Here is a 22,375-nt window from a genome sequence, read left to right on the forward strand (position 1 = left end):
CCCGCCCCCCCCCCCCCCACTACGATGGTCTGCTGCGAACTCTCAAAGTGAGCGAGGGGCACCGCAGTCGGTGGGGGGTGCGGGGGGGGTGCGGGGGGGGGTGCGGGGGGGGTGCGGGGGGGTGTGGTGGGGCGTGCGGGGGGGGGGGTGCGGGGGAGTGCGGGGGGGGGGGGTGCGGGGGGGTGCGGGGGGGGTCGCTCTCTCGCGGCCCTCTGCTCTTCTCTTCTCTGGGAGGCGCGATGGGAACGCGGTCGTAATGAAATGGCCGAGCTGGCAACGTCTCGAGTCCAGCCATTAGCACCCCCCACTCCAGCTGCGCGGTGAGCCCGGGCGAGCGTCTGTCATGATGGTGAAGCAGGTAGGCACGGTGGGGTGATGGGGTAGAGGTGGTGAAGCAGGTAGGCACGGTGGGGTGATGGGGTAGAGATGGTGAAGCAGGTAGGCACGGTGGGGTGATGGGGTAGAGGTGGTGAAGCAGGTAGGCACGGTGGGGTGATGGGGTAGAGATGGTGAAGCAGGTAGGCACGGTGGGGTGATGGGGTAGAGGTGGTGAAGCAGGTAGGCACGGTGGGGTGATGGGGTAGAGATGGTGAAGCAGGTAGGCACGGTGGGGTGATGGGGGCACTTTACATGGCAGGCGGACAGACGGCCGCGTGGACGAGTGCATGGGGCTGGCAGGGCGGCTGGCATCGCATCAACAATTCCTGGCTGTAGCCGTCGACTGTTGCAGGCGACACGTGCAGCGGTTGCATCGCTCACGCTCAGCACGCGGGAGCCGCAGTCAGGGACGCGCGGCGCGATTCCGACATTCTGGCCGCACTCTGCAGCCTGGCTCATGGGGTCATGAGGTCTGCCAGGTCCTGCAGCTGTTGAATAGTTGTTACTTGACCTCCGGGTCTGGTCTCACAATCTCATCACCACCACCACCACCACCGTCTAGTGTGAGGGTTTCCCCTCAGTTGCTGACTTCTGGGTTACACTCAAATGCCTGTCTTGATGTCCTGACCTGTCCTGACCTGTCGTGACTTGTCCTCATCTTTCCTCCCCTGTCCTGAAGTCCTGACGTCATCTGACATGTCCTGCCAATCACAACCACCTCTTCTTACATCTGCATCGCTACCTGCCACATCTATTATGACATTTGGAACTTACAAGATGATTATCCAATCCTGTCCATTAACATTCTAGCATGTTCACAGCAAGCTCTCTGACCTGTACAATAATAATACGTCACCTATGGCATCTGATAAACACGCGGTACAAATAACAATAAGAACCAAGTTGTGAAAGGGCGACGAGTCTCTAATAGATGAACTTGCTTCAACCAGAGCCAAGTTAATTGACAGGACAAGCCCTGTAAACATATCTGTTAACGTGGCTAAGTTTAACAAGACACAATTTAGTCAGACATTCCCCCTCCCACCCTTCGTTTCTCTTGCAGCATAATCCAGGAGTAACTTTTGTCCCATCATGCCATGTCTCTTGTTTAGGTGAGGCAATAGCGGCAAACAGTCGTGCTGATTGTCGGTGGATGGAGTCATGGGAGTGGAGAGCCGCCCGCGTTTTGTGGCCCTCGTCTGACTTGGCTGGGATTTAAACTCTGTTTACTAATTACGTCTTTACATGTGTTCTTTTATTTATGTTTTCAGAACATCTTTCAGTTAGGTGGTGGCGGGGAGCGGCTATGGAGGGTGGTGGGGCGGTTACGCAAGTGGTTAATCACGTCACTATGAACCCCCCGGTACTCTAAGTAAAATTCCGGGCCATGGTTACTCACATCAGCCGTGAGTAATATCTGAACTGGATGATCCGCTTGACCTCACCAACTCACACTGACCAGCGCGGTGAAGTATGGTCAAACAATTCCCATCAACGACACGGTGTGGCGAGGCCTACTTCCAAGAAGTGGGTTGACGAAGGGCTATAAATTGATTATTGTTCACATGTAACTGTTCTTGTTCATATGTTAGTGTCCCCTGCTGTCTGAAACAACACGCGTATGGGTGAATGTATGCTCCCCCTTCCCCGCCCCTCCGCTCCCCGCGTATCTCAGAAAGAAGAAGCGCTGACCCTTTTTTTTTACACTTTTGCGCCATTCCGCACGAAATACGCAATCCACGTAAATGGACTCTCGGCCGGTCAAACGAAGGGCGTTGCATGCAAATGCTACGAAAGCACAGACATCTCTCCGTCTTGCGCGCACGGTTCAGTCTCGTAGACGCGTGCGAGCGAAACGCACGTGAGTGCACATCGCCGCACATATTCTTGTCGTTGCTGAAATTCGTTGCGCCGTTCAATGCAGCCGTGGCACGAGCTCGCGTCGTCGCCGCCGCCGCCACCACCCGCCTCCTGTCGTCCGTGCCCCTTGTGCACGCGTGGCACGTTGCGGAGAGGAGTGGAGGAGGAGAGGGGGGGCGTGGCGTCGATTGAGTGCGCGATTGCTAAGGAGCGAGCGGCCAAGCTCGGGACCGGACAGTCGAGCGGCAAAATTGACGGGGGCGGGCTTTGACCGCGCCGAGCGCGTTATTCATGGACAACCGTTTGTTCGCTGCTGCTGCTGCTCAGTTATCGTGCCCACCATGCGCACCTATAAACCATTTGTTATTTTTAGGGGTAAAGCGTCCTGGCCACAAATGGCAGCTCAACGGAGTGGCTTAACACGTGGACATTTTATAAGAGCCAAATAATCTAAACGAGCGTTTCTAAAATGTGGAGGGAGAAACCGGAGGACCCGGAGAAAAATTCTGCGCGACCACGGCAAAGGAGAGAGAGAGAGACACGCACACTCCAAAAACATAACAGGCGTCAGAGCCGGGATCGAAACCACGAGCTCCTGTATACCAGGCGAGGTAGTAAACATCTCCTAGCCACCGTGGCGCCTCTTCAGGTACTTCCTCCATCTGGGTTCTTTTCTGACCACCCGTCGGTGTGTATCGATATCAGCTGGGTGAAGTGACTGAGAGACTCAGGGAGCTGACTCGCCAGGCGGTGGTGTGGAAGTAAGGGTTGGTGGATCACGCACAGATGGTGTGAAACTCCCTTCCCGCGGGCGTCAAGGTGGAGCCGTACCCTGGCTAGGCGGGAGAAGGCGCGACATCGAACTTCCGCCCGAATCCATCGCTCACTTCTGTGCGGGGATAGCGTGTTTCTCCCTCGCACGCGTCGGTTTTTTCCGGGTGTTCCGGCTCCCCCCCCTCCCCCCCCCCCGCGTGTATAAACATCTTAAGGTGTCAAGTATGCCAGGGGAACTGCATCTTGAGGAATTTGAGACACTGAGAAAGATTGAAGCGAAGCAGCTTCTGAAAATGTACAATATAAACAAAGACCGAAACAGCCCTGGAAAACTGCAACTAGCGATGGAAAATTAACCGACGATTCAACGGCAGTTAACGTGAGAGAATAATAATCAGTAACCTGAACATGCACATAATTTTTTAAAGCTTCTGTTTTATGAGACTTCTTCGTAATGAGTAGCCATGCGCAAATTGGTGTGCCTCTCATTGGCTAAACACAACGAGTATGAGGTGCGTGGTGTTACTTTATGGGCAGGATTCACCGCTCTTCCCCGGGCGATTAGATTCGAGGTTGTAATTCAATTCGAGCATTGATTATTTTTGTTAATTTATTTTTGACCGTCTCTCTCTTGAATCGTTTCCTTGTCTGTACACTGGTGTTCGCCCTGTGAGCCGAAATGTCGCGTTGACGTCCACACTTACTCGCAAATCTACAAACAATTGGAATAATGGCATTCCACGAGTACCGTCCGATGCAAAGACAAAGATCCCCCGTATAGCCTTAGCAGACTGTTGGGGCAAGTGCTGTTAGCGAGCACCTTTGAAGGCAGGTACAGCACACAAGGGGGTGGGTGGCCAACACCACGTCCGGCCGCCTTTGTCTTCCCAGTGGCGATGTTTACACGTCGCACCAGGTACTCACTTGAGGCTGAGTCGACCTAGGGGATGCCCACGACCGGTTAAGATAATCGTCACTGGTGTTGGCCGTGAGCGGGAATCGAACCCGGGTCGTCAGGTTTGTAGCGTAGCGCTAATCGCTACATGACCGCTCCCCACATGCAAAGACAAAGAAGATCGGCGTACTGTATAACCACCATTAATATTAATCGCTGAACTTCTTTCGCACCATACATAGGCAACGGTGATAATCGCGGGAGGAGTAGTGGAGGTCGCGTAGCCTGGATGGACTCATGGCAGTGGCAAGTTTCCAAAAAAAAAGAGCACCAAGAGTCGGATAACAATTGGAATTCTCTGGAAGGGGTTCCGTAAGCCGACCCACACTGCACCGACCCCTCATCAGCGCACTTGATGCAATTGTCAGAGGAATGGACCGCGTTGCTGTGAGGGTGGTGCAGTGGTTAGAATGCTTGCCGCTGAGAACACCTTTTTGTGTGGAGTCCATGGCTCAGTTCCCATTTGCTCGCTGGTAACTTCTCGTGGCAAGCACCACGGTGCCACCCGCCAGTTTAATAAGTGGACTCTAAAGATTCCACGATGCGCATTTTGAGAGTGTGCCATTGTGTGCCAGTATAGGTGTCAGTTAAAAGGGTCTCCCTCTCACGATGGGCGTGGTGGTCTTCTTCATGAGCAGGCCTTGGCAAACGATGCAAATTCCACATTGCTATTAGGGCGGGGGGGGGGGGCTGTGTGTACATAGGACAACCACCCTTGATATTTCACAAAGTGGTACTTATTGTATTGACCTTGAAGGGATGATAGACTGAGCAGACACCCAACAGCGGGATTTGATCCTCCAACCTTCTGTTAATGAGTTGAGCGCTCACCCTATGCTGTCGTCTTGCCTCGCATCACAAATGTTCATCGTGCGAGCGTCTAAATGATATACAAAAACACAAATATCTGCATGTAATTAAAAAAAAAAACTAGTTTCATAGTCTCTAAGATCAGTCTGTCCATAAACAACTTCAACCAAAAACGAATGTTCATAATAACTTCTGCAAGCATGATATACCCCCATACCATAGGAACGTGGAATTTCCACGACGGATTTGAGGGATTCAATTGGAGAAGAGCTCCGCCAACGCTCACTTGAGCAGGGAGACACTTTGACCCGCGACCTGACATCGATCCTCGCCGGATTTCTCGCCAGGTAAGGTCAAACACTGCACTTCGTTCGAGGTGGGCGTTTTTTTTTTTATAATTCTTGCAGACGGGTGCGGTTTAAACAGCAGGCAGCCTGCAGACATCAACCTTCTGTGCCTAGTCACGCCGCAACTAAAAGTCTGCAGCCACTGAGCTGAGTGTCCCCTTCGCCGCCGAGATCAACGGGATTCAAATGCTGCTTCAGGTCGGAAGCAAAACAAAATCACAACGCGGGCGGCGTCTGAAACGCCCCCTGGCACGGATGCGCAGTGGGGTTTTGCCCCTTGCGTTTTTCTCTTATTGCGATCGGTCACAAACTGCCGCTGGGATTTTCCACGCGGATTTACCCACACGCAGTCGCGGTGCGAACCTCGACACTCTGGCTGGCTTGCCGCTGGCTGATAACCATTACACCAACAACGACGACGGCAGACCCACACGTAACTCGAATGCGTTTTAAGTCAAGAATGAACGGGCCGCCATCGCGTGCGATAAGACGTCAAGGTCACGGCTATCTGCCCGTTCGCAGTTGCCGCAGCACGAACAACAACAGCAGCAGCAGCAGCGGAGTTGGAGCGAGACGCATTGTCCGTGCTCAGAGCCGTCGCCAGCAGCGCCACGAGGCGTGTGCAGTCCACACCGCAGACGCGCCACGTGCGGGTGGCATCTTCGCCGCCGAGAGCAGCTCGCCACTGATGCCCGCGGGCTATCGGTGGCGAGCTGCACGGAGTTGCCACATTCGGCGCACAGAGTCAACAGTTCTCCGTTCTGGAACTACCCCGGAGAACCAATGTGAGCTAGGGGAAAACAACATCTCGTTGCTCATGGGGTGCTTCGCCGTGTGTCGTGATCTCGTGGCGACACCGTCGGTGTGTGATTTGTGTGTGATTGTGTGTGTGATTGTGTGTGTGTGATTGTGTGTGTGTGATTGTGTGTGTGTGTGATTGCGTGTGTGTAATTGTGTGTGTGAGTGTGTGTGTGATTGTGTGTGTGTGTGATTGCGTGTGTGTGATTGCGTGTGTGTGATTGCGTGTGTGTGATTGTGTGTGTGATTGTGTGTGTGTGATTGTGTGTGTGCGTGATTGCGTGTGTGATTGTGTGTCCGGGAAAACAAACCCTACATCCTCGCGGTGCCGGACGTGCAACTCTGTCGTGGACAGTGCTGTGGGGGGAGGGCCAATTCCGATTGGCTCCTCCCCTCATGGCGTCTGTGACCACCACAGGGGCTAAACGGGGGCTCTGGACGGGTGCGAGGGGCTGGTAACTCCTCCACCTTCAAAAAATTACCATTAAACCACGTCTAAAATATCTAACTAATAAGCTTGTGTCGGAGGCCCCGGGGGGACAGGCGTCTATGACGTCTCCTGGCCAAACCGCAATTGGTGGAGCCAGGAGATTGAATCTCTACCCTCGGGGCTCCTCCAGAAACAACAAAAAGCCAATTTTTAACTTTTAACATAGCATAACATAGCATAACATAACATAACTTTTAACATAGCTATTTCTGTGACCAGTCACAAGCTAATCATTCAGCCATTTCAATGCTAAATTTTATGCTAATCCCTTTTTCAAGGCTCTTTGTTCCTCTCACACAGCTTAAAAGCCGTGATCTGAACGTGGCTCTCTCACTCCAGCGCTGTCCTACCAGACAGTCTCGCCCCCTTCACCTGATGAAGGCCGCTTGTGTTGTGGCCGAAACGTCGTGAGAATATTATTGTGTTATTTTATTTTATCAATTTATTATTTTATTCTCATTCTACGTGACTTTACCGAAAGAACCAAAGAAAACAAAAAGCCACTTCGTGCGGCCACGTGGAATGTTCGAACGCTCACTGCGGAGGAGAGGCTGCCACTCCTCTGTCGGGAGCTGGACTGGTACCGCCTGGATCTCTGTGGCATTCAGGAGGTCCGGTGGACCGGTTCTGGCTCCTGCCACCATGAGGGGTGGACACTCCTCTACTCGGGGTAGCAGACTGCCAAACAACAGGGTGTGGCTCTTCTTTTGAACAAAAGAATAAAGGTGGCGTGGGAGCGTGGTGGTGAGGTGTGGGAAGCTGTAAGCCCCAGGCTACTTTGGGCTCGCCTTCCCATCAACCGGAGGCGAGGAGTGGTGGTCGTGGTTACTTATGCCCCCACTGAAGACGAACATCCGTGGAGGGATGCAGGCAAAGCCGATGAGTCAGATGCCTTCTATGACCTCCTGTAACAGGTGCTGGCTAAAGTGGCTCCTCGGGATAGAGTCATCTTGTTGGGTGACTTCAATGCCCGAGTTAGTCATGATGCTGGCACCTGGGCTGAAGTGATTGGAGGGCATGGGCCAGATAATCTCAATAACAACGGTAGGAGGCTGCTAGATTTTTGTACAGCCCATGGGCTTGTAATTACCAACACGCTGTTCCGGCATCGGTGCATCCACACAACATCAGAGATGCATGCCAGGTCCAAGCAAGAACATCTGCTGGACTACATAGTGATGGACCAGCGGATGCGAGCCCATGTCCTTGACACCAGGACCTACCGTGGAGCTGATCTGCCCTCTGACCATCGACTTGTCATCTGAAGAATGCGCCTGCCATTCTTCCGCTCCAGTGGTGGGTGTACACCCAGGACCCCATTCCAACCTAAAGTGGCCTGGTCTCAGTTATCTGATGAAAGTTGCAAGCAAGAATTTCATCATCGCTTGCGGCTGGGGTTGGCATCGTCCCCCACTCCTCCTGATGTCGAGGGTAAATGGGCGAAGTTTAGGACTGTCACTCATGCAGCTGCATTGGCTGCTTTGGGTACGTGGTCCAGACCTCCTGAGAGACCCTGGCTGACAGAGGAGGTGTTCAGGATATAGTGAGGGAAAAAGTATTTGATCCCATGCTGATTTTGTACGTTTGCCCACTGACAAAGAAATTATCAGTCTATAATTTTAATGGTAGGTTTATTTGAACAGTGAGAGACAGAATAACATCAACAAAATCCAGAAAAACGCATATCAAAAATTGTATAAATTGATTTGCATTTTAATGAGGGGAATAAGTATTTGACCCCTCAGCAAAACATGACTTAGTACTTGGTGGAAAAACCCTTGTTGGCAATCACAGAGGTCAGACGTTTCTTGTAGTTGGCCACCAGGTTTGCACACATCTCAGGAGGGATTTTGTCCCAAATCTCTATTGAACTCCATCAAAAAAGTAACCTGCAGCGCCACACCTATTACCATCATTAGGGGAAAAACGGTGATCAAATTTCCGACCCCCAGGAACAGGTTTGCAGATTTGCTCAGCCAGGAAAACATCGTGGCACAAAGTGGGGATGACCCTGCTGAGGCTGCAGTGCCTCAAATATTGGAAGAAGTCACCCCCTGTGAGTGGCTGGCTGAGGTGCCATCTGTTGAGGAAGTACTGAAGGCGATCCGGAGTCTGAGACCAGGAAAGGCAGCGGGCAGAGATGATCTCCCAAGTGAAATGCTGAGGGAGGGTGGTGTTTGTGCACAGACTGCCCTATATGACATCATAACAACAGTCTGGACCACTGGACAGGTTCCGCAGGATTGGAAGGATGCCCTGGTGGTCCCCCTCTTTAAGAAGGGCGACCGCACAGCCTGTAACAACTACAGGGGCATCTCACTCCTCAGTGTGCCGGGAAAGGTCCTGGCAAGGATTATTCTACATCGCCTTGCCAGGCACGCTGAGGAGAGGCTTGCGGAGCCCCAATGCGGTTTCAGGAAAGGGCGGTCCTGCACAGATGCCATATTTTCTGTCCGTCTGCTACAACAGAGGTGTAGGGAATTCCAGCAAGACCTACATCTCTGCTTTATTGACCAGGTCAAGGCCTATGATACCATCAGTAGGCCTGGGCTCTGGGTTGTTCTTCGTGCTTTTGGAGTCCCTGGCCCTCTGCTCACGATCATTAAGGACCTTCATGATGGTGAGCGGGCCCAGGTAAAACTACGTGGCCGGGAGTCAGAGCCATTCCCTGTACACCTTGGGGTGCGACAGGGATGTCCTCTGGCTCCCACATTATTTAACATCTATTTTTACCACGTAGTTCGTGAAGCCTTCAATAGCTGTACCAGGGGAATCTCCATTTGGTACAGATATAATGGGAGGCTGATCGATGCCCGGGTGCGGTCAAGGGATGGCTCCCTATTGCTCAACCACGTTATGTATGCCGATGATTTGGTAATAGCTGCTCATTCAGAGGAGGAGTTGGAGACCCTGCTGCTGAGACTGGAGCGTGCCACTAAGAGATGGGGCCTTACCATCAGCCCCACCAAAACTAAGCACCTGCCTGGGTATTTTGTACCATCGGACACTCCACCCCCACAACTCCCAATCGGTGAGGGGGCAGTTGTGGAGAGAGTGGAGAGTTTCCCATACCTGGGCAGTGTGCTTATGACCGGCTCCAGTTTAACAGCAGAGGTCTCACTCCGAATCAGTCGAGCGGCAATATCTTTTAATCGGTTGCGTAATGCTGTGTGGAAGCTACCTGGTCTGTCGCTCCGCACAAAGCTTCAGGTCTTCTCAGCCACGGTCATTCCCTCCCTTCTCTACGCTTGCGAAACGTGGACCCCCCTAATGGAACATCTTCGCCGGTTAGAAACATTTCGGCTAGCCTGCCTACGATCCATTCTGGGTTTAACCAGGCAAGATTGTGTGAGGAGCTCACAAATCCTTGAAAGATCTGGGCAAGGTCCCATCGGTGAGCTCCTCCGGCAGGCAAGGCTGCGTTGGCTGGGTCATGTAGCCCGCATGCCCAACCACCGCATGCTGAAACAACTTTTGTTCGGCCCTATCGAGGGGGTTAAACGGGCGCGGCACGGGCTAGAGAAGAGATGGAGTGACGTGGTACAGGAGGACGTGGAGCTGAGTGGACTTGCCGATGACTGATACCAGCGGTGTCAAGATCGGCCTCTGTGGAGGAGGCTCGTGAAGGATGCTACTGGGCAGTTGGAGGCAGTCGCCATCCAACAACAACGGACGGCGGAGGAGCGACGCTCACAACAACGAGCGGAGCGCCGGGTGGCTAAAACACAGCAAGTTGGCACAGTAGAGGGCACAGGTGGTGCATCAGCCAGTCATCTCAGTCAGTCGACCCGTGAAACCTGGGTCTGCCCCGTGACCTCCTGCCAGCGGGCGTTCGACACTTCACGTGGCCTCAAGGTGCACATGGCCTGGCACAAGCGTCGTGGTGACGTCACCGCCACTTAATGGCGAATGGCGGTTGTTGTTGTGGGGAGCGATAGTGTAGCGGTTAGCACGCTGCGCTATGAACCTGGCGACCCGGGTTCGATTCCCCCTCACGGCCAACACCAGTGACGATTATCTGAACCGGTCCCGGGCCTCCCCTAGGTCGACTCAGCCTCAAATGAGTACCTGGTGCGGTATGTAAACATTGCCACTAGGGAGACAAAGGCGGTCGGGCGTGGTGCTGGCCACCCACCCCCTCATGTACCGTTCCGGCCTTCATAGGTGCTCGCTAACAGCACTTGCCCCTACAGTCTGTTAAGGCTATACGGGGGATCTTTGTCTTTGTGAGTGAGTGAGTGAGTGTGTGGTCTCAAGGTGCACATGGCCTGGCACAAGCGTCGTGGTGAAGTCCTTCCCCCCGCACGTCCGATTAGCACGGTTAGCTATCCACGGTGCGAAAGAAGTTCAACATGCAGTACATGCGCGTGTGTATTATTGCTCAGGAGGCTTATGATGGCTCTATCAGAGCGCTGAGCCAACACGACTGAGATTCCGAGTTTGGCCAGGGCCAGCGAGCCGCGAGTTGAAGTGTGATGAGTGGATGAGCTCAGCTCTGCTCTCCCAGTCGTTATCATCGTCACCAGCCGTGCGCAACCTCTGCTGCATGGATGTCCCTGCCAATCTACGTCAATCTCTTTTTGAACCTGCAGCATCGGGAAGCCACCTCGTGCTAGCACGCGAGACAATTCCATTTGCATCGCTCCATCTGCTCGGTAGACGTTCTCTCAGACACGTGACCACCGACAGCTGCACGAACCCCATCGTTCAATGTTTTTTAAAATTTGTTTCTCTCACCGAGGAATACACATTGTAGCTACGGTGGCATGTGATAAGCACTGTTTGCGAGGCGTTTAAGGATGCTCGTATGCGCTGTCCGGTATATGGACGAGAAGCCGGTCGAGGTAACTTGAGAAGTTGCTTCGTGGTGTTATATTCCACGTGGTGTTATATTCCACGTGGTGTTATATTCCACGTGGTGTTATATTCCTCGTGGTGTTATATTCCACGTGGTGTTCTATTCCACGGGGGGGTTATATTCCACGTGATGGTATATTCCAGGGTCATTCCCTGGCTGTGTTTGATGCTTCGCTGCTGACTGTGAGAGCTCCTAATTAAAATTTCATCAGCTGATGACAACGCAGTTCCAATACCGTAATTGTTATATAATTGTATATGCAATGAATTGCAAATGAAAAGTATTACAATAACATAAAATCAATCAGGAGGAATAACATCTAAAGGATCTTGGAAATTCATTTTTCTGGCAATGCAAGCAGGGCCACAGATATAAATGATTGAAAGAGGGGATAGAAGAGTGTGGGGAGCTGAATGAGAGATGGAGGCTGTGAGAAAGGGCGTGTGGTGGAGGGAGAGAGAGTGGGAGAGAGAGAGAGGGAGGGAGGGAAGGATGGAGAGTGAAAGAGAGAGTGGGAGGGATGGAGAGTGGGATGGAGAGAGGGATGGAGAGTGGGAGGGATTTTGGGAGGGATGGAGAGTGGGAGGGATGTAGAGTGGGAGGGAGAGAGGGATGGAGAGTGGGAGGGAGAGAGGGATGGAGAGTGGGAGGGATGGAGAGAGGGAGAGAGGGATGGAGAGTGGGAGGGAGAGTGGAAGGGCGGGAAGGATGGAGGGAGAGTGGGATGGAAAGTGGGAGGGATGGAGAGTGGGAGGGATGTAGAGTGGGAGGGAGAGAGGGATGGAAAGTGGGAGGGAGAGAGGGATGGAGAGTGGGAGGGATGGAGAGAGGGAGAGAGGGATGGAGAGTGGGAGGGAGAGTGGAAGGGCGGGAAGGATGGAGGGAGAGTGGGATGGAAAGTGGGAGGGATGGAGAGTGGGAGGGAGAGAGGGATGGAGAGTGGGAGAGATTTTGGGAGGGATGGAGAGTGAGAGGGATGGAGAGTGGGAGGGAGAGAGGGATGGAGAGTGGGAGAGAGAGGGATGAAGAGTGGGAGGGATGGGGAGAGGGATGCAGAGTGGGAGGGTGAGTGGGAGGGATTGAGAGTGGGAGGGAGGGAGAGAGGGGCTGTAACGATGAAGTTTTCCCGCGGCCCGCTGGGATGTGAGTCCGTGCTGCGGCACTCCCCAGCAGCGCCTCCTCGCGCTCGCCGTGCCGCAGCCTGACGTCACAGCCTCGCCCGATGCGGGCAGGGCACCACGTGACCCCGCATTGAATAAAGCAGGAGAGAGGGAAGGCGAACAAGATAGCGAGTAGAGGGCACGGCAGGGACTACAGAGTGAGCGGTGTTTACATGCGCTGGCAAACAAAGATACGCACACATGCGCACGCGTAAACACGCAAATACACGAGCCTTCGTGCACACGCAAACGCGTGCACATTCAAACATGCTTACGCACAAATCCATGGACACGCAAAACAAATCACATGCATTTACATTCACATCCACGAACACGTTAAAAAATATATAGATATCCGTGCACACAAAGACAATAACACACACACGCAAACACACTTAGACATATTTGTGCACGCACAAAACATGCACATCATTGTACAAACACACATTCACAAGAATCCATCTACACATTCGTTTACGACAGCTGTCTCATCCAGCCTTATAGACTGTCGGGGTCAGTACTGCTCGCGCGTATCTACTTAGGCCAGCAAGCATGGCACATGAGGATGTGGCGTGATCTGCACAACAACCAGCCAACACTCTCTTCCTAGCGCTGACTCTAACTCTCGCACGTGACTGAAGATGCTAATTTATGTCGAAGTAAACCTAGGGGAGGCGAGGAATTGAATCCAGATGGCGCGGACGATTGCACTTCACCGTTGCTCCTCACGCACATGCATCAGCATTCACTTTTGAGACTTATAGCTGACATTATGCAAATGTAGATGTGGATAATAGTGAGGAGCCCCATTGGGATTCAGTATATTTTTGTAAAGTTTAGAGTCTAATTGTATCCATGCCCCAAAATTATCACAGAGCAGTGCACTACTCCGTTAGTGGCCATGCGGCACATTTCCTTGTCAGGGGCTGGCTCCTATCATGAATGACTATGAAGAGTGAATGAGAATGTCAGCAGATAATGTCTCCTTCACATACAATCCGTCTCTCCATACACAAAATACAGGTATTTCTTAAAGCTTTCCTTCTGGGAGTGTATCATTTCTGAAGTATTCTTTCGAGAAAATCTAACTCTGGAATGGTTTTGGCACGCAGCGTCTCAGCAGCAATCAGGCTCGCTGCAATCAATTCTGGTGAAGTGTCAGATGTTGACTGTAAGGAACCTCCCCTCATGCAATGGTGGTCCAAGGTTCAAGGCAAGATTCTAAAGCAAAATAAAGATTCGCGTCATCTTCTTCACAACCACGCTCATGATTATTTTGAATTATGTAGTAATAATAATAGTAGTAGGTCTGCATGCAGGGAAAGCTAAACGTGTCTCAGATGTATTCCCCCAGAATAATTCTGCATTACAACGTTTTCCCACTTATTTATATAAATAGGCTTTCACGACCAATATTTTGTATTCAGTTTTTAGTTTATTTGGGGGTTTTAAAGAATAAAATCGTCAACATTGCTTTGCTTTTCAAAATTTTGCCGGTTTTGCTGATCAATCATATCACTTGGCACATTTTTCCATTTGACAACTTCATTTGATTGGCTTTGTCGGTTTGCGTCGGCTATGCACTAAACATTGCCATTATACCTGCACGATCTGACTAAAAAGTTACTAATTAGGCATCGGTAATTGGCATATTGGATGACGATGACGACACATACGGAGTGCATATGTTGTACGTGCATTCTGATCGGTCTCCGCTGCCTGTTACCCAGTTATACATTAAAGGTTTTATTACGTCTACTAAACATTGTTTGCTCTTTGCCATAAAGGGTTAATTGACTGTTATGCATCTGTGTGCAGTATGTATGATGACTGTATCTATGTAAAAAAAAACATGAGCCTATGATCAGTTACAAAAAAATATCAAATCGGTCATGATCAATAATGGCATTCTTTCAGCGTCCACGCGAATATGAACCTCTCATTTACCACGCCGAGACAAGGGACCGCTCAAGACCAACTGGGGTGGGGTGGGCTCACAGAGGCATGGTCTCGCTACGACACAGGCCACGTGTCGCCTTGTTAGGCATCCGCAGTGTCTGTAATTAATCCCCGGAGCGGCAGAGAGTGGTGCAGTGACGAGGGAGCTCAACGCGCACTCAGCCACCCCCTCGGGAGTCTCCACCGCCTCCTTCGCCGACCTCGGACTGCCCACAACTTCCTCCGCCACGCTCGTCGTTCACGCGGCTGCAGAGAAAAGCCGGCATTCAGCACTCTCAGCCATCGTTAATGTAGCGTTTAGTCAACAGTTCTCTCTCACTCCAGCTCTAAGCTCCCTGCGTTACCAACTCCCTTATCCCAGCAGTGCCTAAAATAGGCATCGCTTTGTATGTTGTCTTATAGATTGATTGGCACTGCCATAGGAATGTGGAATTTCTACCACTTGCTCCAATAAAGATAAGCGGTGACCAAAGCTAATTTCAGCAGGGCAACACTTTAGCCCTTGTCTTTCAGATCATATTCCAATTTGGTAGACCTCGCTCTCTTACAATTAATTAACAAATTGTCCTTTTCAAATTAGTCAAGTGTGAACCATGAAACCAGCATATAATGGTATGCTTCACACAGCCAGCAACAAGGGATTTCGGTTAATGACAATGCTACAGCGCACAGATTGCACATTTAGATATTAATGCCCCACAGAATTACTGAGCCAGTGTGAAAATTGAATCACTCAGATTTTGGAATGTTGCATGCACGGAGAGGCCCAACTGGCTCAGAGGGCTAATAGAATGTGAGAGGACTGAGCCAGACTTGCTGACATCCTGGGGTTGACTCTGGGTTTCAGCCACCCCGTGACTAAACCAAGTTAGCGAGCCTAGTGAGTTGATCGACTCAGCTCGGACGCCAATGACTGCACACACACACACACACAAATACATCGTTAAACGTGACTTTACCTAATAGATCTAAAGAGTATGGATCCTTGCAGGCACGAAAGCTTCAAATCTAAATTTCAATGGTACAGTATATTTATTCTAGTAGTGGTATTCCAAACTCCCAGGGTGGTGTATTATCATCTTGTGCTAATTCCAAGCTTTGTCAGTGGTGCGTTTCATGCTAATTTCCTTTATCAGGGCGTTTGCTGTTTGCCCCCTCACAGCTTAAAGAGACGCGACCTGGGCTTGGCTGTCTTCACTCCAACGCTGTCCGCTGGACAGGTTGGTCCCTTCACGTGATGAAGGCCGCTTGTGTTGTGGCCGAAACGTCGTGATTTTTGTTGTTTTATTTTTTTACCTACGTGACTTTACCGAATAGAACCAAAGAGTATGGATCCTTGCAGTCACGAAAGCTTCAAATCTAGAATAAATCGTTAAAGTTAGTTTGTTACTTAATTTTCCGCCACAGCCAGAGAGTGCATCATCTCAGCAGCATTGATTCAGTGCAAGCAAATGTTGGACTGATGTCGACATGGGTTGTGAATAAACGAGTACACCGCAGGCAAGTGTAGATGTACTCCCGCCACTTCCAAGACGTATGGCTAGCATGATAAAGTAGGCGGAATGCCCTCGAGAGTGAACTCTCTAGAGCTACCTCGAGAGTGAACTCTCTAGATCTACCTCGAGAGTGAACTCTCTAGAGCTACCTCGAGAGTGAACTCTCTAGATCTACCTCGAGAGTGAACTCTCTAGAGCCACCTCGAGAGTGAACTCTCTAGAGCTACCTCGAGAGTGAACTCTCTAGAGCTACCTCGAGAGTGAACTCTCTAGAGCTACCTCGAGAGTGAACGCTCTAGAGCTACCTCGAGAGTGAACGCTCTAGAGCTACCTCGAGAGTGAACTCTCTAGAGCTACCTCGAGAGTGAACTCTCTAGAGCTACCTCGAGAGTGAACGAGCTACCTCGAGAGTGAACTCTCTAGAGCTACCTCGAGAGTGAACTCTCTAGAGCTACCTCGAGAGTGAACCCTCTAGAGCCACCTCGAGAGTGAACTCTCTAGAGCTACCTTGAGAGTGAACTCTCTAGATCTACCTCGAGAGTGAACTCTCTAGAGCTACCTCGAGAGTGAACTCTCTAGAGCTACCTCGAGAGTGAACTCTCTAGAGCTACCTCGAGAGTGAACTCTCTAGAGCTACCTCGAGAGTGAACTCTCTAGAGCTACCTCGAGAGTGAACTCTCTAGAGCTACCTTGAGAGTGAACTCTCTAGATCTACCTCGAGAGTGAACTCTCTAGAGCTACTTCGAGAGTGAACTCTCTAGAGCTACCTCGAGAGTGAACTCTCTAGAGCTACCTCGAGAGTGAACTCTCTAGAGCTACCTCGAGAGTGAACTCTCTAGAGCTACCTCGAGAGTGAACTCTCTAGAGCTACCTCGAGAGTGAACTCTCTAGAGCTACCTCGAGAGTGAACCCTCTAGAGCCACCTCGAGAGTGAACTCTCTAGAGCTACCTTGAGAGTGAACTCTCTAGATCTACCTCGAGAGTGAACTCTCTAGATCTACCTCGAGAGTGAACTCTCTAGATCTACCTTGAGAGTGAACCCTCCAGATCTACCTCGAGAGTGAACTCTCTAGATCTACCTCGAGAGTGAACTCTCTAGATCTACCTTGAGAGTGAACCCTCCAGATCTACCTCGAGAGTGAACTCTCTAGATCTACCTCGAGAGTGAACTCTCTAGATCTACCTCGAGAGTGAACTCTCTAGATCTACCTTGAGAGTGAACCCTCCAGATCTACCTCGAGAGTGAACTCTCTAGATCTACCTCGAGAGTGAACTCTCTAGATCTACCTCGAGAGTGAACTCTCTAGATCTACCTTGAGAGTGAACCCTCCAGATCTACCTCGAGAGTGAACTCTCTAGAGCTACCTCGAGAGTGAACTCTCTAGAGCTACCTCGAGAGTGGAGGCTCTTCCGCTAGCGGCGAGGTGAATGAGAAGTTGCCATGCCGCACGGTTACCTTCTACCGCTCTCTATTGTGTATTGTTGTCGATCGCCTTGTGTCGTTGTGCTTCCTGTTTATGGCCTAGAGATCAAAATATATACAGTATATAGACAGATATTTCAGCCTCGGCCTCTCTCCACTCCTCATTCCAGCACCGAGCAGAGCGTCACTCCCACACCCGCCAGCCCACCGCCCTCCACTGGCGCTGTCCACGGTGCTGACTGCCGCCGAACGCGGCGAAGCGCCCGGGACTCGTGACGTCGGCCGTCCCATCTCACCGCTGCGTGCCAGCAGCTCGTTTATACAAGCAGCGCGCGCCGTGCATGTTTAATCGCAGTGGGTCTTATAAGGTCAGCAACGTTTTTTGTAAAAGTTGGTGTGCAACTTGCTGTAAAAATTGTTTTTTTAAAGGAAAATACAATGCACGTTTATTTGTCCCGGTTACATTATTTGATATTGCGAGTATGCTATTGAGACGTAAGCACAGCATCTTATCAATTGATAGTTATCGTCCTATTTGCTGTACTTCCTCCTACACCGTTTCATTCGCAAGGTAGTGTCACAAACACAGACAGACACACTGTCGTCCCTGAATACTGCAAGGGTTTACAACAAGAAAACGCTGATCGTTTTATGATGCACGTTATTCGCTGATTCTGCTGCTGCGACGGCAATGGTGCACAAGCACAACTAACAACGACAGACAGAACCCGCAACGATTCAATCAATAGCGCTGCGGCCTTAAAAAAAATAACAAATATTAAATTGGCGACGTATTGGCCAATAGCCCTTCTTCATAACGCATCAATGTGATTTAACGTTTCGGGCACAGCCCCTTCTGCATTTCACATTGATGCACTATGCTTGATAGCACAATAAGGTGCTGTGAAGACGGTCCATTGCTCAACGTCGCCTATTATATTTGTTCCCTTCTTTAATGCCACAGTATTGTTGCCGAATGTGCTATACACAAAAGAGTCATTATTTCTCTGCTTGAACATAGTCAACTTGATCTTTACTTGGTTTGGGTAATGTCCCTACAGCACGGCTAATCACGCATATCAATCATCCCTTCAATGTCACTAAGGAAAGTACTACGCTGTGGGAAGTCTGGCGAGGTGGCGCTGCAGCTAAGAGCATTCCACGATCAACAGGATTGTCTTAGATTCCTGGTTCTTTCGGTAAAGTCACGTCGATAGAAAAGAAAAGATAATAAAATAAAAATGTAAAGTAAGACCGCTTGTGTTGCGATCTAAACATCGTGTTTTTTTGCTTTTATTATTTTCCATTTATTATTTATAAATTTTATTTTATTTTTTATTTGATTTTCTATCGACGTGACTTTACCGAAATAACCAAAAATATGAATTCCTGCAGTCACGAAAGTTTTAAGTCAAAATTTTAGATGGTCTTAAATGAAAATTCCAGTTACAGGTTCTCTCAGCCAATTATCTCTGAAATAAATGCCAATACACGTTTACAGTGGTCATCATATGCAGGGTCTGGTTCCTGCCATATAAATGATGAATTTCCACATTCCTCAGGGCTGTCATTGGTGATAAACACTACCTTCATTATGCTCGTTTGATTCAAATTATATTTGCAATAAATAAATAAAAATCAGTAGATTCTCATCAGCAGACATTTTATTGGATTCATTTGAACAATTTTCACGAATGAAGCTGTGACATGAGTGTCGACTGTGAGATGGTTCAGAAAGCGACGCACAGAAGCATTTGCTGCAACATTTCAACCCACGTGCGTGTGTGGCACGCGGTCCTTTAAATCAACATGCGAGTGTTGTTGTTGTTGCTCTTGAGAATGTACACGCTTTTCCAATGGGAAATCTTGTCTGATTCACTCCGAGACAGATGAGATGCTGCAGGAAATACATCTTAGGAACACCGGGCTGAATTTGCAGCCGGAAGCAAGATTTGTGTGTTTCACATCCCAGGTCGCTCTTGACAATGAGACTGTCCTGGCCACGAGAGTTCTCAGCAGGTTAATCGACGTCAACGTGAAAATCGCGTACGCTTGCTCGTAATAAAACCAGAGGGCCGCGTTTCAGATCGCACCTGCAGTTTTGGAGCTGACTCATGTCTGACTGCGCTGTGACCATGTAAGCAGATTCCTTACACATGTTTAACAGAAACATTCTGAATGACATTTACATAAATTATCCGTACGTTTCGCTCTTTGCTGCTTTGTCCGCAGGCGGTGGAGCAAGATGATTGCGTCAGGAGTAGCGGAGTGGTGCATCCCTGCGTGGTGATGCCTCTTTCAGATTTGTGAATCCGGCATTGAGTCGTTCGAGATCCCGCGCTCTGTGCTGGGTGACCACAGTCGCAGCAGACAGGAGAGTTTTTAATTGATAAATTCTGAGTCAAGTTTCACCATCGACTGCCGTGCCATGCTCTGTGTGGATGTAGTTTAGGGTTGCTGCCCATTATCCTCACGGTGGATCTAAGCCAGGTAAATTCTGTGCCGGGTCTTTCACGAGGAGGTGTTTGTTAGTGACTTCTTGTGAATTACATTCGGCTTTTCAAGCACCATCAGTGTACCGGAGCTCAGTGATAGGTGTTGTTCTCACTTTTGTCTTGCCTTCAAGACGTCGAAGGTTGAAAACTCATTCTAGATTGAAGACTCATTTATCTAAAACTGCGTTTTGTGTTTAGTTTGTTGTCCCTCCCGCGCACCTCCGATTACTACCATTGGCTATGTACGGTGCGAAAGAAGTTCAACCTACACACACACACATTCACGCTACCCACGCCACGTGCAATGCTGGTGGAGGCAATGGGTAACGGGGAGCAGCTAGAGAAGAGTACCACTGCCGCAGGACGCTTCTCTGCCTCGCCCCGGTTCTAATAGGGAAGGCCAGATAAATAAAATAAGTTAAAATACTTTGGTGGTGGCCTTAATACTTTTAATACAAAAAAAAAACAGGAAGAAGTTTGTACCTCTGCTTAAAACTGGTCCTCAAACTTTTTGATTTATGAGGAGGGAAAATCGACGTGACGTTCCCGCCAGCTGACTTTATATATTACAGGAAATTCTCCTGAATGAGGTCAGTCCCCAAAGCAGTCATTAATATTTGTGTCCGATTGCTTTCTCTGCGTATATACAAAGTAACTTCAAAGTCAAATTGTCTTCTTGTTCGAGTAGTCTGTGGCTTTGTGCCCATCTTCCTTGCTGGCCCTTTCACCAGAGTTGGAAACTCCACATTACCATGGAATACACCATTCTCCAAAACGATCACCCTTATTTTTACATGGCAGCCTTTTGTAATTCCATTGCTGTATGATAGAATTCCCATTGCTTTGTGGGTCGTGGGGGTTATTGTTCACCACACTTCAGGCCAGTCAGTATAGTTTGGTAAAGACGATTTAGTCCTGGCCACTCCATAGTTCCACAACGGGGGTGGAGTGGTGGCGCAGTGGTCACACGTGCTTCAAAGCAAGAAGTATCTGGGTTCAATTCCCGACTGGGGTGCCTTTCTGTGCAGTTTGTATGTTCTCCCCCTGCTCTGTACGTATTTCATCTGGATTCTCCAGTTTCCTCCCAATTTATGCAATAAAAACATAAATTGTACTTGGTGTTGGTCAACCATCCCAATGTAGCAGGATCATCATGGAAAAATAGTCTTCAGACGCAGTGTGGCCCTTCTGGCTAATTAATAATAATTAAAGTGGTACGGATTTTATCAGTCGCAGTGTCTGGGACTGATAAGCTCATGAGCTCATGAGCTAAACACACAACGCTGAACACAACGTTCACAGGATACACACAACGCTAAACACACAACGCTAAACACAACGTACAAGGCTACACACAACGCTAAACACAACGTACACAGGCTACACACAACGCTAAACACAACAATAAACACAACACTACACACAACACTCCTTGATCAGACCCGACGCACCGTCCAGAGAGGATGGATTTAAACGAAGGTCACGGTGTGTAATAGCTCCATAGCGTGATTTGCGCATTTGAAATGTACCAACTGAAGACATCGTTTAAAATAATAATTAAATTCTGTCGGAGGAAGGGGGGTGCTGAGGGGTGGTGGAGGGAGATGGTGATGCGGGAGAGCGAGGGGGGTTTGGAGGGGTGGTTGGCGTTTAGGGCCACTCAAGGACACAGCAGCAGAGTCTACAGCCCGTGCGTGCACATCACAATCTTAGCATCAGCTGCTCCGTTGCATAACATAACCCCCTTCGCTTTTTTACTGACACCCTCGATAGCATTCGAAGTGCGCGCCGCATCAGCAGGGACACCTCCGATGTGCACGGTTGGCTACGTGCGGTGCGAAAGAAGTTCAACGCACAGTGCAAAACGATGCCCAACAGCTTAGAATACTGTCCTCGTTTTACAGTTGGTACTGTAACAGGAATGACTTTACATTGAAACAGAACAGAATGAAAAAAAACACCAGGCATCAGAAAGACTCAAGGTTAATGAGTTTAGGAAATGTTATTTTTTGTTTCCCCTTAGCAGTACCACTCATCGTGACTCTGCACCGAGCCTCTGTGCCCCGGTGATACCAAACAACCCCTTGAGAGTCCGTCTCGCAGTGCCATTGCGTTTTGGGTGCCCAGATCAAGAATAAAACTCCCGGTGGCTCAGGGTAGCGGTGGCCGAGCGGCAAGGTCTGGGAATGGTGGCAGATGCCTGCAATGCAGCCTGCTGCGGCGGGGTTGGTGGATCACACGGAGATGCATCCGTGATGCGCTTGAGGCCCAACCCATAGAATGCCTGCAGGATAGGGCTGCAATCATTCATCTATTCACATCGAGGTTTTTTTTTTTGCTCACAATAAATGCATGCGAACATCCGTGCAGTAATTAAATATTTTACAAGTTCATGCCCGCTGTATGCAATTTGTTATTTGAGTGGAATTTGAGTTGTTCCCCTCCCCCCCCCCCCCCAATCTTCTATGCACAAAAGTAATAATTGTCCCAAACCAGAAATATTCTGATAATTAGTATTGAGACTCAAGGGACGGCTTCCCGACACACCCAAAGTATAAACAACATTCAACAA

Source organism: Petromyzon marinus, chromosome 9 (genome assembly GCF_048934315.1).
Source record: "Petromyzon marinus isolate PM22_M1 ecotype Great Lakes invasive population chromosome 9, UKy_Petmar_22M1.pri1.0, whole genome shotgun sequence".
Taxonomy (NCBI): Eukaryota; Metazoa; Chordata; class Hyperoartia; order Petromyzontiformes; family Petromyzontidae; genus Petromyzon; species Petromyzon marinus.